The 9,991-nt window shown below is 34.0% G+C and overlaps 1 long non-coding RNA gene across 3 annotated transcripts; it reads left to right on the forward strand.

The window, feature by feature from the left end:
• The first annotated feature begins 5,954 nt into the window (after positions 1 to 5,954).
• Positions 5,955 to 8,528, forward strand: LOC107956837 (uncharacterized). Of its 3 annotated transcripts, none has more exons than XR_001700280.2 (4): positions 5,955 to 6,504; positions 6,872 to 7,173; positions 7,557 to 8,000; positions 8,110 to 8,528. It is a non-coding gene; the product is annotated as an uncharacterized lncRNA (long non-coding RNA). The 3 variants fall into 3 exon arrangements; XR_001700279.2 differs by having other exon boundaries at positions 6,872 to 6,967; positions 7,036 to 7,173; positions 7,557 to 8,528; XR_001700278.2 differs by having other exon boundaries at positions 7,557 to 8,528.
• The last annotated feature ends 1,463 nt before the right edge of the window (positions 8,529 to 9,991 follow it).

Genomic DNA, 9,991 nt, shown 5'->3' on the forward strand with positions numbered 1-9,991 from the left:
ATACTTAATAAATCTCAACCTTGACTCATATTTCCACAACGTCATCTTTGCCAAAGCCCGTCACGAGCCTATCTTGAACTATGCAGGGAATTAACTGAGTTGAATCTATGCTTAGAAATTGGAAGACTTCTAGCTTTTGACTTGTACACTGCCAAATCAAAACTAACCGGGGTCTGATTTTCACGAACACAGTGCCTTAGCTTTTCAAAACTTGCATCCAAAAGAGAACCTCTCTTCAACGGAACAGTCATACCTTTTTCCATCCTATGACCAAGTTGCCTCCGCTCCAAACAAGTTGACTTCGACTCTATAATGGACAAGGGACGTCTGATTTCACCGATCACTGTAGGACCTTTGTAACGCCCCGAATTTGGGCCTAGAAGTATTGGGCCTTGAGTATGGGTCTGTAAGGAGGTTGTATATAAGTATTTAATTGTGCAAGGAAATGACACAATTAAAAGTCTGCCCAAGTGGTTAAGGGTCTTGAGAGGAGTTGGAAAAGTCTTGGGTTCAAACCTGGGCTTTAGCAAAAATTTCGGTATTAAGTGAATAAAACCCTGGATGCTTGGATGAAGGCCTTTTAAATTATTGTGTTAAATAAATGACACAAGGAAGCATGTGGTCTAGTGGTTGGGCGTCATTAAGGTTGTATGGGAGCTTGGGTTCAAGCCTTGGCTCTTGTAACTTATTCTGGTTTTTTTTAAGGGAACTTGGACTTTGGCCTTTAGACCTTATAATTAATTGGGGATAAAATATGACACAAAAGGAGCCTGTGGTGGAGTGGCAAGGTGGCGTGTTGTGTAATTGTTAGGTCTAAGGTTCAAGTCTTGGGATGCGCAGTGGAGTATTTATTTTGCTATTTGAGCTGTGTAGGAAGTGGAGTTGGACTGGAACTCTGTGGTTGAAGTGGTCATAAGAATGATGAATTTTCCTAATGGTTGAAAATAATCCCACATCGGGAAGCTAACATGAGAATTGGTGAGAAGCTGGCTTTAAATAGAGCGAACCAGATGAGTTGGTGGTGGAAGACTCAATACAGGATGTGCCAAGGATTGGTGATCACTGGTTGTAGGCGGGACTATTTCATACTTTCTTAACCAAGGTTGGTGATCGTGGACTTCAGCGCGTTCTCGTAAACAGGTGTGTATTTCGCACTATTCTAGCTGTAGAACGACAAGTGCCAGAATGTCGAAATACCGGTCATACGACGATGGTAGCCACACGAGCGTGCGAGCGTACGTGTGAGAGCTTTAACGTGATGGTTGAGGCCATCATGAGTGCTCTCGTGGGCTTAGGTTTCTTTGGGCCACGATGGGCCGGGATAGGTCATGTGGGCCCAATAGGCCCATGGGCCCAAGTGGATAAATTGTATGATTGTGTAGTAAATATTGGATTGGACTATGTGAATCTCATATCTGTAGGCTAGTATTACTGAAATACCCCTGTAAGGTAGAATTATTGAATACATTTGGTTTATAAAATTACCAAAATACCCTCAATTAGAAAAATTACCAAAATACCCTTGGTTTGTAAAATTGCCAAAATACCATTGATTTGTGAAATTACCGAAATAGCCCTGATTTGTGAAATTACTGAAATATCATTGACTTGTAAAATTACCGAAATACCCTTGATTTGGAAAATTACCAAAATACCATTGATTTAGAAAATTACAAAAATACCCCTAATTTACAAAATTACAAAAATACCATTGACTTTCAAAAATTACAGAAATACCATTGGTTTGTAAAATTACTGAAATAACCTTGATTTGTAGATTTACCAAAAACACCCTTGTAGGGTGAAATGACTAAAATAACCCTAATAGGTAAAAAGACCGTTCTATCCCTCTAAGGTATATGACTCACTGATAATACAATTTGATGATTTGACTATGTTTTGGCTAAGAATGTATGACTGTGATTGGATTGTTGTGATTGTGATTTGTATGATTTTGTATGTCGTGTGTATATTTGCTGCATTAATATAATATTATATTGCACATGGGTGGGGATTATGAAACGGAGGAAGAAATTGAGAATCGTATGGTTGCTTGACGATCGTGGATCCATTGATTAAGGATCGCATGGTTGCTTGATGACTGTGGATCCACCGGTGGCTTTTAAGCCTAATATATGATTATTGGTGACTTTGTGTCGATCATATTTACCTGAGGCTGTGTGCTGACTATATTACCGTCGTTGATGGCTATATGGCTAACATGATACAACTATCGATGGCTTAAAGCCAATCATTCTGATTATGGCTTAAAGCCAACCTACATATAGCTCTGTGCCAACCTGATTATGGCTGTGTGCCAAACGTATTTGCCTAAGGCTATGTGCCAATATATGATTATTGACGACTCTATGTCGATCACATTTACCTAGGGCTGTGTGCCGGTTATGTTACTCTAGTTGATGGTTATGTGATTAACATAATATAGTTACCGATGGCTTTGTGCCAATAATAAAATCGTTACTGAAGGCTTAAAGCCGTATATATACTGGCAGTTCTGCTGCAAATACTTTATAGTGCCGCAACAGGTGCTAATTCTAGAGTGCGGGGATGGCATGGGTGAGTTATTCCCCACAGGTAGTGCAGGGCTGGACGGAGGCAAGTGTAGGGTTGGATGGGATAGCATGTATCTATGCATTCACACATTTTGTTCTGTTTTTGGTTGGGCTGAGCCCAATTGATTCTGTTATGGGCTGCAACCCAAATGATATTGTAATGGGCTTTGGCCCACGTATGCTCTGAACTGGTCTATACTGTTACTGTTAACGGGCTCTAGCCCAGGTTGTTTATGTTTCTGTTTCAGTATACTGACTGTTACTCTAGTAAGGGGATTACACATTGAGTTTTCATAAACTCACCCCGTTTATTAACTGTGTAGGTAATCCTCAGCATTAGGAGGATCGGTGCTGCGAGGGACTCGGATGTGGCCACACAACTAATATTGTTTTCGACTTTCTTTTAAGTTATCTATTTACAAATATTTATATTTGATCTAGGTTGTAACAATGCCTCTTTTAATTTCTGGTTCTAAATTTGAAATTTTATATACTGTTTTATAATTGTTGGAGTAGAACACGGTTTTCTTTTCCAAAACAATAACAGTTTTTCAAAATATCACATTTTCGCAACAAATAATGTTTTAATGGTAATAATGTTTTACAAGAGAATGACTTTTAACAAACCAACAGAAACTGAAGTTTTCACAAGTTTTGAAATGGCCAGAGGTTTTAAATAGTAAGAAGGGTTTTCAATGAGAACATGGTTTTCAAAAAACACTTCAATATGACACGTCAGATTTCGGCCATAGTGTCTAGGCCGGGTTTAGGGTGTTACAACCTTCCAGAATATAAAGACTGCTGGTCCTTTTACCTTTTAACAAAATAAGATCTCCACGAGATACTTTAATGCCGCTTGACTCGATGTTGATTCTGCATCCTTTCAAGTCTAAAATACTCAAGGAGATGAGATTCTGTCGTAAATCAGGTACATACCTATGAGATTCTTTCGTAAATCAGGTACATACCTGACATCTAAGAGTGTCATAATCTTTCCATTGTGCATATTAATTTTAACAGTACCAATTCCAATTACCTTACTGGATGAATCGTTTACCATGCGCACAACTCCACCTTCAACCGAACTATATATGGAGAACCATTTTCTATTGGGATACATGTAAAAAGAACATCCTGAATCTAGGATCCATTCGGATGTAAGCTTGGAGTTATCGCTCGTTGACACTAACAAGAAATCATCACTGCTTTCATCGGCCAAATTAGCACCAACTACATCTTCCTCGTTACTTTCAGCAACTCTTTTATTTTGTAATTTATAACAATTTGCTTTGACTTGACCTAACTTCTTACAACAGCGACACCTTTTGTCTCGCTTATTTGATGCTACCAAAATGGAAACTTGCCTATCTACTTTGCTATCCAAACCAAACTCATTGTTAAGTTTATCTCTACTCAACAAATGATCATTCACATCTTCTAACGAGAGGTTGTCTCTGCCATAAATCAGGGTCTTCTTGAAAGACTTGTATGAATGGGGTAAATAACACAATAATAGCATAACCTTATCTTCATCGTCAATCTAAACCTCAACATTCTTTAAATCATTTAAAAGAGTAATGAATTGACTGATGTGATCTCTAAAAAGCTCACCTTCGTTCTTGTGAAATGTAAATAGAAGTTGTTTCAACACTAAACGGTTAGCCAGAGAATTAGTCGCATAAAGAGTTTCTAATCTTTTTCCACAAGGCGGATGAGGTTTTCTCCATCAATACCTCCTACAATAGTGTATTCGCGAGGCACAACTGGATTGCAGATAAAGCCTTTTTATCAAGCTCTTCCTATTCTGTTTTATTTAGATTCTCAAGCTCTTTCCCGGTAACAACCTTTTTAAAGCCGGATTGAACTAGAATTGCCATCGTCCGAACTTGCTACAAATTGAAATTTGTCTCACCATCGAACTTTTCAATTTCAAACCTTGTTGCTACCATATCTAAATGGGCTAATCTATGAAAATTTAACTAGCTCTGATACCACTTGTTGGGGATCGACCCGATTAAGCAATAAGTAAAAAATAGCAGAAGAAATTAAAAAATTGAGCGCACAAATTTAACGTAGAAAAACCTCTCCAAAGATGATAAAAAACTACTATAATGGCAAAAGAACGAAGAGTACAAAAGATGGAGATAAAAAATAAACTCTGAAAACCTGAAAACAAATAACTCGCAAAACGTAAAACACAAAATTTTTTAAATGTGTTATGAGTTTTAATCTCTAACGGGTTTTTTTTCTAAGATTGTAAAAATTTATAGGTCAAATAATAATAAAATAATCTAAACTAATCAGAGTTTGATTGAAACAAATAAACTGAGTTTAACTAGAAAATTATTTCTTAAATTTGACTGAAAATAAGAGTCATACTTAACAAAAAAAAATTAAAAAGAAATCATTTAGACACATCACATGTATTTAATATTTTTAGATGTTTAGGGATATATTTATTACAATTGTATTTAAATATTTAACAAACTTATCATTCGTTTTTATCTTTTAAGAAGAATATTTGTATTTTTTATAATATTTAATTTAGTTTTTTATTAATTATTTACATAAAAGATAAATTTAATAATTTTATGTAAAATAAATAATTTCTTTTTTTCCCTGGCAGCTTACCTAAATAAAAATGTTAGAATTCTTATCTTTAATTTGCTTATAATTTTCTTTCTGTTGTTTACTTTGTTCGATAAACTGCTGAAAAAAATTAAATCCATTAAAAATAATGTTTGATTTAATTTTTTACTATGTTTGACAATAAAAAATAAAAACAATTTGATAGAATTTTTTTTACAAAAAAGTATGAAAAATGATAAGTAGATAAAAATTACTTATCACTTAATAGAGAATATTTTTAATTAAGTCAATTTTTTTTATTTTAGTATTATATTATCTTATAAAATTTTTATGTTTAAAAAATTTAAATTTTGTTTAGAATAAAGTGAAATAGTTAAAAATTAAGGATAAAATGTAGAATATAATTTTTATATAATTTAAAATCTATATTTATCAGTGAACAAAAAAATTATATTTATCAAACAATTTAATATATTCCATAATTAATTGTAAGTAATACATTGAACAAATTTTATAACTCAAATTCAGTATTTAAAATTTCAATACTTAACGCTTATTTTTTCAGCACTTAATATTTTCTAGTTAAAAAAAAAATTAAGAGTTAAATTTAGTTATAAAATATGTTTCATATTTTATTTAAAATTAAATACTAGATATAATTAGATTGTTTAATAAAAAATAAAATAATCGTAAATGAGATAAAATAAAATAAAATTAAAAATCATTAATTTATTCTCTATTAAGTGATAAATGTCACGGGCTGCGAATCAAAGCCAGTGACGAATGCACAGAGAGCATACTGTAAAGATCAATTAATGAAATGGGACTCGTTCGACCCGTTTGAAATGACTCCAAGCACTTGATTTGATATTTTAATCTCAACTAAGAGGTGTTCTCCTTATTTGTAATCATTTAATTGTAATGGTTTAGAGATACTTTGAAAGCATTTATTTGAATAATTTATGGGTTTTGCTTGCTTTTGTCATTTTCTACTGCCTTCAAGGAACAAATTGAAGAGCTCAAGACCTATAAGGGTACTTTGAATAATGAGATGTTGGCTTCGAGACCAAAGCAACATCCATCTGCTACTTTTTCTGTTTCCTTTTGAATCAAGCACGCTGATCCTAGAACTGATTTTGTCTTGTAAATGGCAGATGATGAGTGCAGGAAGAGCTATTAATTTGCTGAATGCTATGAATGTAATAAAGGTTTTATAGTTTCAATGGCACGCGTGTCTATGGATTTGACTTGAATTTAGTGCGTCTTTATAACTTCAATATTTGCTGGTGAATTCATTATAAAAAAAAAATGGCATGTTATCCCGGAGTTGTATGTATCTCTGGTAAGAATTTCAGATTATTTTTGAGTTTGAATCTAATTATTACATGTTTGAATTTTTGGGTTTTGTTCATTTAAAATTTCTGGTTATCTTAATTGATTATTTTGGAATTGGATCAATTTGATTTTGAGTCATTTTGAATTTACGTTGTTATTTTTTTTTTGTAACTTTTATCTAGCTGAGTCGAATTTAAATTCAAATTAATGTTGTCAAATTTTTATAACCACAAAAAGATGACAATTGATAACAATCCATCAACGTTTATCATTTTGTTTGTGTGAGTTGATTCCATAAAGTGCAAAAAGAAATGTGGTGATTGATTTGCTGGAAAGATATCAATTTTTCTTAAATCAAATGGTGAAATATGCAGCTTCACTGTCATGCATCAAGCTGTGTTTGGATTGAAGTTTTTTGTTAAGCAGAGAGGATTTGTGCGTCAGAGTTCCAACTTTAGGACGCCCCAAAGGTCTGCCAACTCTTTTCACTTTTGATTTTGATCTGATATAGTTATTCAATGGTTCATTTCTCTTGAAGAACACTTAGGGGGTTACATACTGTCATGAGGTTTTCATCCTTCTCCACGTGATTTCACATATGCTTCTAAGAAGTAAAAGAAAATCTTACGTTTCAGTGCGTTTGCCAAATCGGAAAGCCTCCTTTTGTCACAAACCGGTAGGTTCAACTCCATCTTTTTCAATGATGAGTTTTCAGCTTCAAATGGGTGTAATATTAATTGCATAGTTATCCTGTTGGTTGTTACGACATTGCGAAGTAACCATTTGAGACTTTCTATTAGCTTTGCTTTTGGCTTCACATTTGCATTTTGTTGCTTTGTTTCTAGCGAGTGTTTCTATGGAAGTTGTAAAGTTCTTTGTCTTCCAACATGAAGAAATTGGAAAGTTTATAACCTTTTCTTCTCGAATTTGAAATAAGGCTTCACTTCAGGAAATTTCCTTGAGGTCTATTTGCATGTGGTCTTTAGTGCACACTGCTGTTACATCAGTTTCTGATCGGATTCCTCTCATTGATCTAGTACTTTTGATGCTTCAATGCAGGTGAATGAATGCATGGAGATTGATGGCAAGATATATATATGTAAGTATTATTTATGCAGCGTCCTACTGAATCATGCTTGAAGATGTGTAAGTCTGCTATTTCTTGTTGCTGGCTTCCTAACTCCCTTCTTCTGGTTCAAACCCCTCAACCACCACTAGGAATCTCTCTTTTTTTTCTGTTAGGTTTTCTAAGTGTATGAACGGGTTTTCTAAGTTTATTCATCTATTTTTAGGAAAAATGTTTGTTATGACCAAATCTTGTTTCCTTTTTATGGTGATTCCATATTGGAAGATTTTCCTTTTTATGGTGATTCCATATTGGAAGATCTGGTGGCAACTTTAGCAGATGGGATAGTAAGCACTTATTTGGAGCTTATGTCTGTTTATGGTAATTTGTCAAATGAAGAGTCGCCATCTGGAATTTTTCTACTCATGCATCCTAAGGTTGTGTAATGAAGTATACCTCTGCCTCTTGTTCTTAGTGAGTTACTGGTCGCATCTGTTTGTCTTCAGCTCCTTATTACAGGTCCTGATCTTGAGCATTTTTTTCTAGGTCTTGTTGTCCATGAAACAAAAGAATAAGGTTCTACTTATGCGATTTGATGGTTGGACTGATAGAGCATTTTGGGTATAGTGATTTACTACAGGCAATAAGCAGGTCAATAACAATCCTTTCGGTAGAAATTATGCAAGCTTTTCATGTGCTTGCCCTTGCCCAACTTTGCATGACAAGCTCCTTGCAGATGCGTATATGTTGATCTGTTGTAATTTATTTTTATGAATATGTACATATACCAAGATATTATAAAGCTCAAATGAAAGAATATTTCCATTTGGGTTTTGATCACTTCAATAGTATTTATATTCAGCCTTCATTTTATGTGTGAGTTGTTGTTGGTGTTTTGAGAAGTTGAGAGAATAGAAACAAGAATAATATTTAGCAGATTTTGAATTGCTATCAAGTTCTCATCATCTTTTGCATTCCACAATAATAAACAAATCTCACTAAGTCACCTTGAAAAGGCAAAGTTAAAACTTACATATAAACAGATTAGGAAAACATCAAATCAATACTAGTTCTGCTTGTTTTGACAAGTAAACTCAAATAAGCAGACTAATTACAAAATATCAGTTTCAACATGTGAACCCTTCTTGCACTTTATTTGGGGGTTAACCAAAAACTTTAACAGCTCACACTTTGACGTGCTCGCAACTTAAGTTGAGCTCATAGCTTTGATGAGCTTACGTCTTTGGATGAGCTTGCAGCTTTCAATGAGCTGGCAAGTGTAGAGCTCACAGAGTTATTTTAGCTCACAACTTCAAGTGAGCTCGTGGCTTTGTAGGTTGAGTTCGCCACTGCATGAATGACCACTTCACAATAAACCTCATTGGTCATAATGCTGCAAACTCCAATATCATGTCTTAGCCTCTCGAACCTCAACCTTCCAAGAGGTTTTGTGAGAATATCAGCAAGTTGAAGATCTAAACTGCAATGAACTAGTTTCACTTCATTTGATTGCTCAACTTCTCTAACAAAGTGGTATTTTATCTTGAAGTGTTTTGTTTTGTCATGGAAGACAATGTTCTTTGAAATTACAACAGTAGATTAATTGTCACAATATATCTATGTTGCTTCCACTAGCTTAAGATTTAAATCAGACGTCAACTTGTTGGGAAATGTGCTCATATTGTAGTAAACATGTAACTGTTTTTTATTTATTTGAACGATGAATAAATAAATAAAATTAATTTCACATTTCACTATTTTGTCTTTTGTATTTCTATCTTTTATATTTTGTATGCATAGCGAAATTGTGACAAAAAAATATTAGCTTATTGATTATCTAAGTTCAAACTGAAGATGAGTGGCATTGTAAGAACATTTACATTGCGAGAAAGACAACTTACTTCAGTAGATAATCTAAATAAGTTTGTAATCCCGTAAAAGAATCGAAGTGAGCATTTGATTCAAATACTAAGAAGGATTATTATGTCGTCTACAATTCTAATTGGCGAGATGGCTAATCTTGACTATCGTAGCAGTTGACTCCACGGGTAGAGACATAAATGTATTCATTGGTAGAATGATACATTAGACTAGACCCAAGATGAATTAATTCTGAATTCGTTTGTGAATTAATTCACTTGTGACGTTCATGGTGTGATTTACCTAAATCCTAAGTTAGTCACTTACCATGCGCATCCAACTTATGCGCTTTGATATAAGTAGAGGCTTATGCTCTAAAGATGATCGAACTCATAGCCAATATGTTCGATACATGACTTGTGTATGGAATGGCTTTACTAGCAACAGTGGAATTCATAGCTCAATTAAAGAGTTAATGATATCTTCTCATTGGCATTGTGTGTATTGATAAATATGGAACGTGACCATGGGTTGTTTGTTCTTAAACAAGCAATTTATCACAGTCATT

Source organism: Gossypium hirsutum, chromosome A07 (genome assembly GCF_007990345.1).
Source record: "Gossypium hirsutum isolate 1008001.06 chromosome A07, Gossypium_hirsutum_v2.1, whole genome shotgun sequence".
NCBI lineage: Eukaryota > Viridiplantae > Streptophyta > Magnoliopsida > Malvales > Malvaceae > Gossypium > Gossypium hirsutum.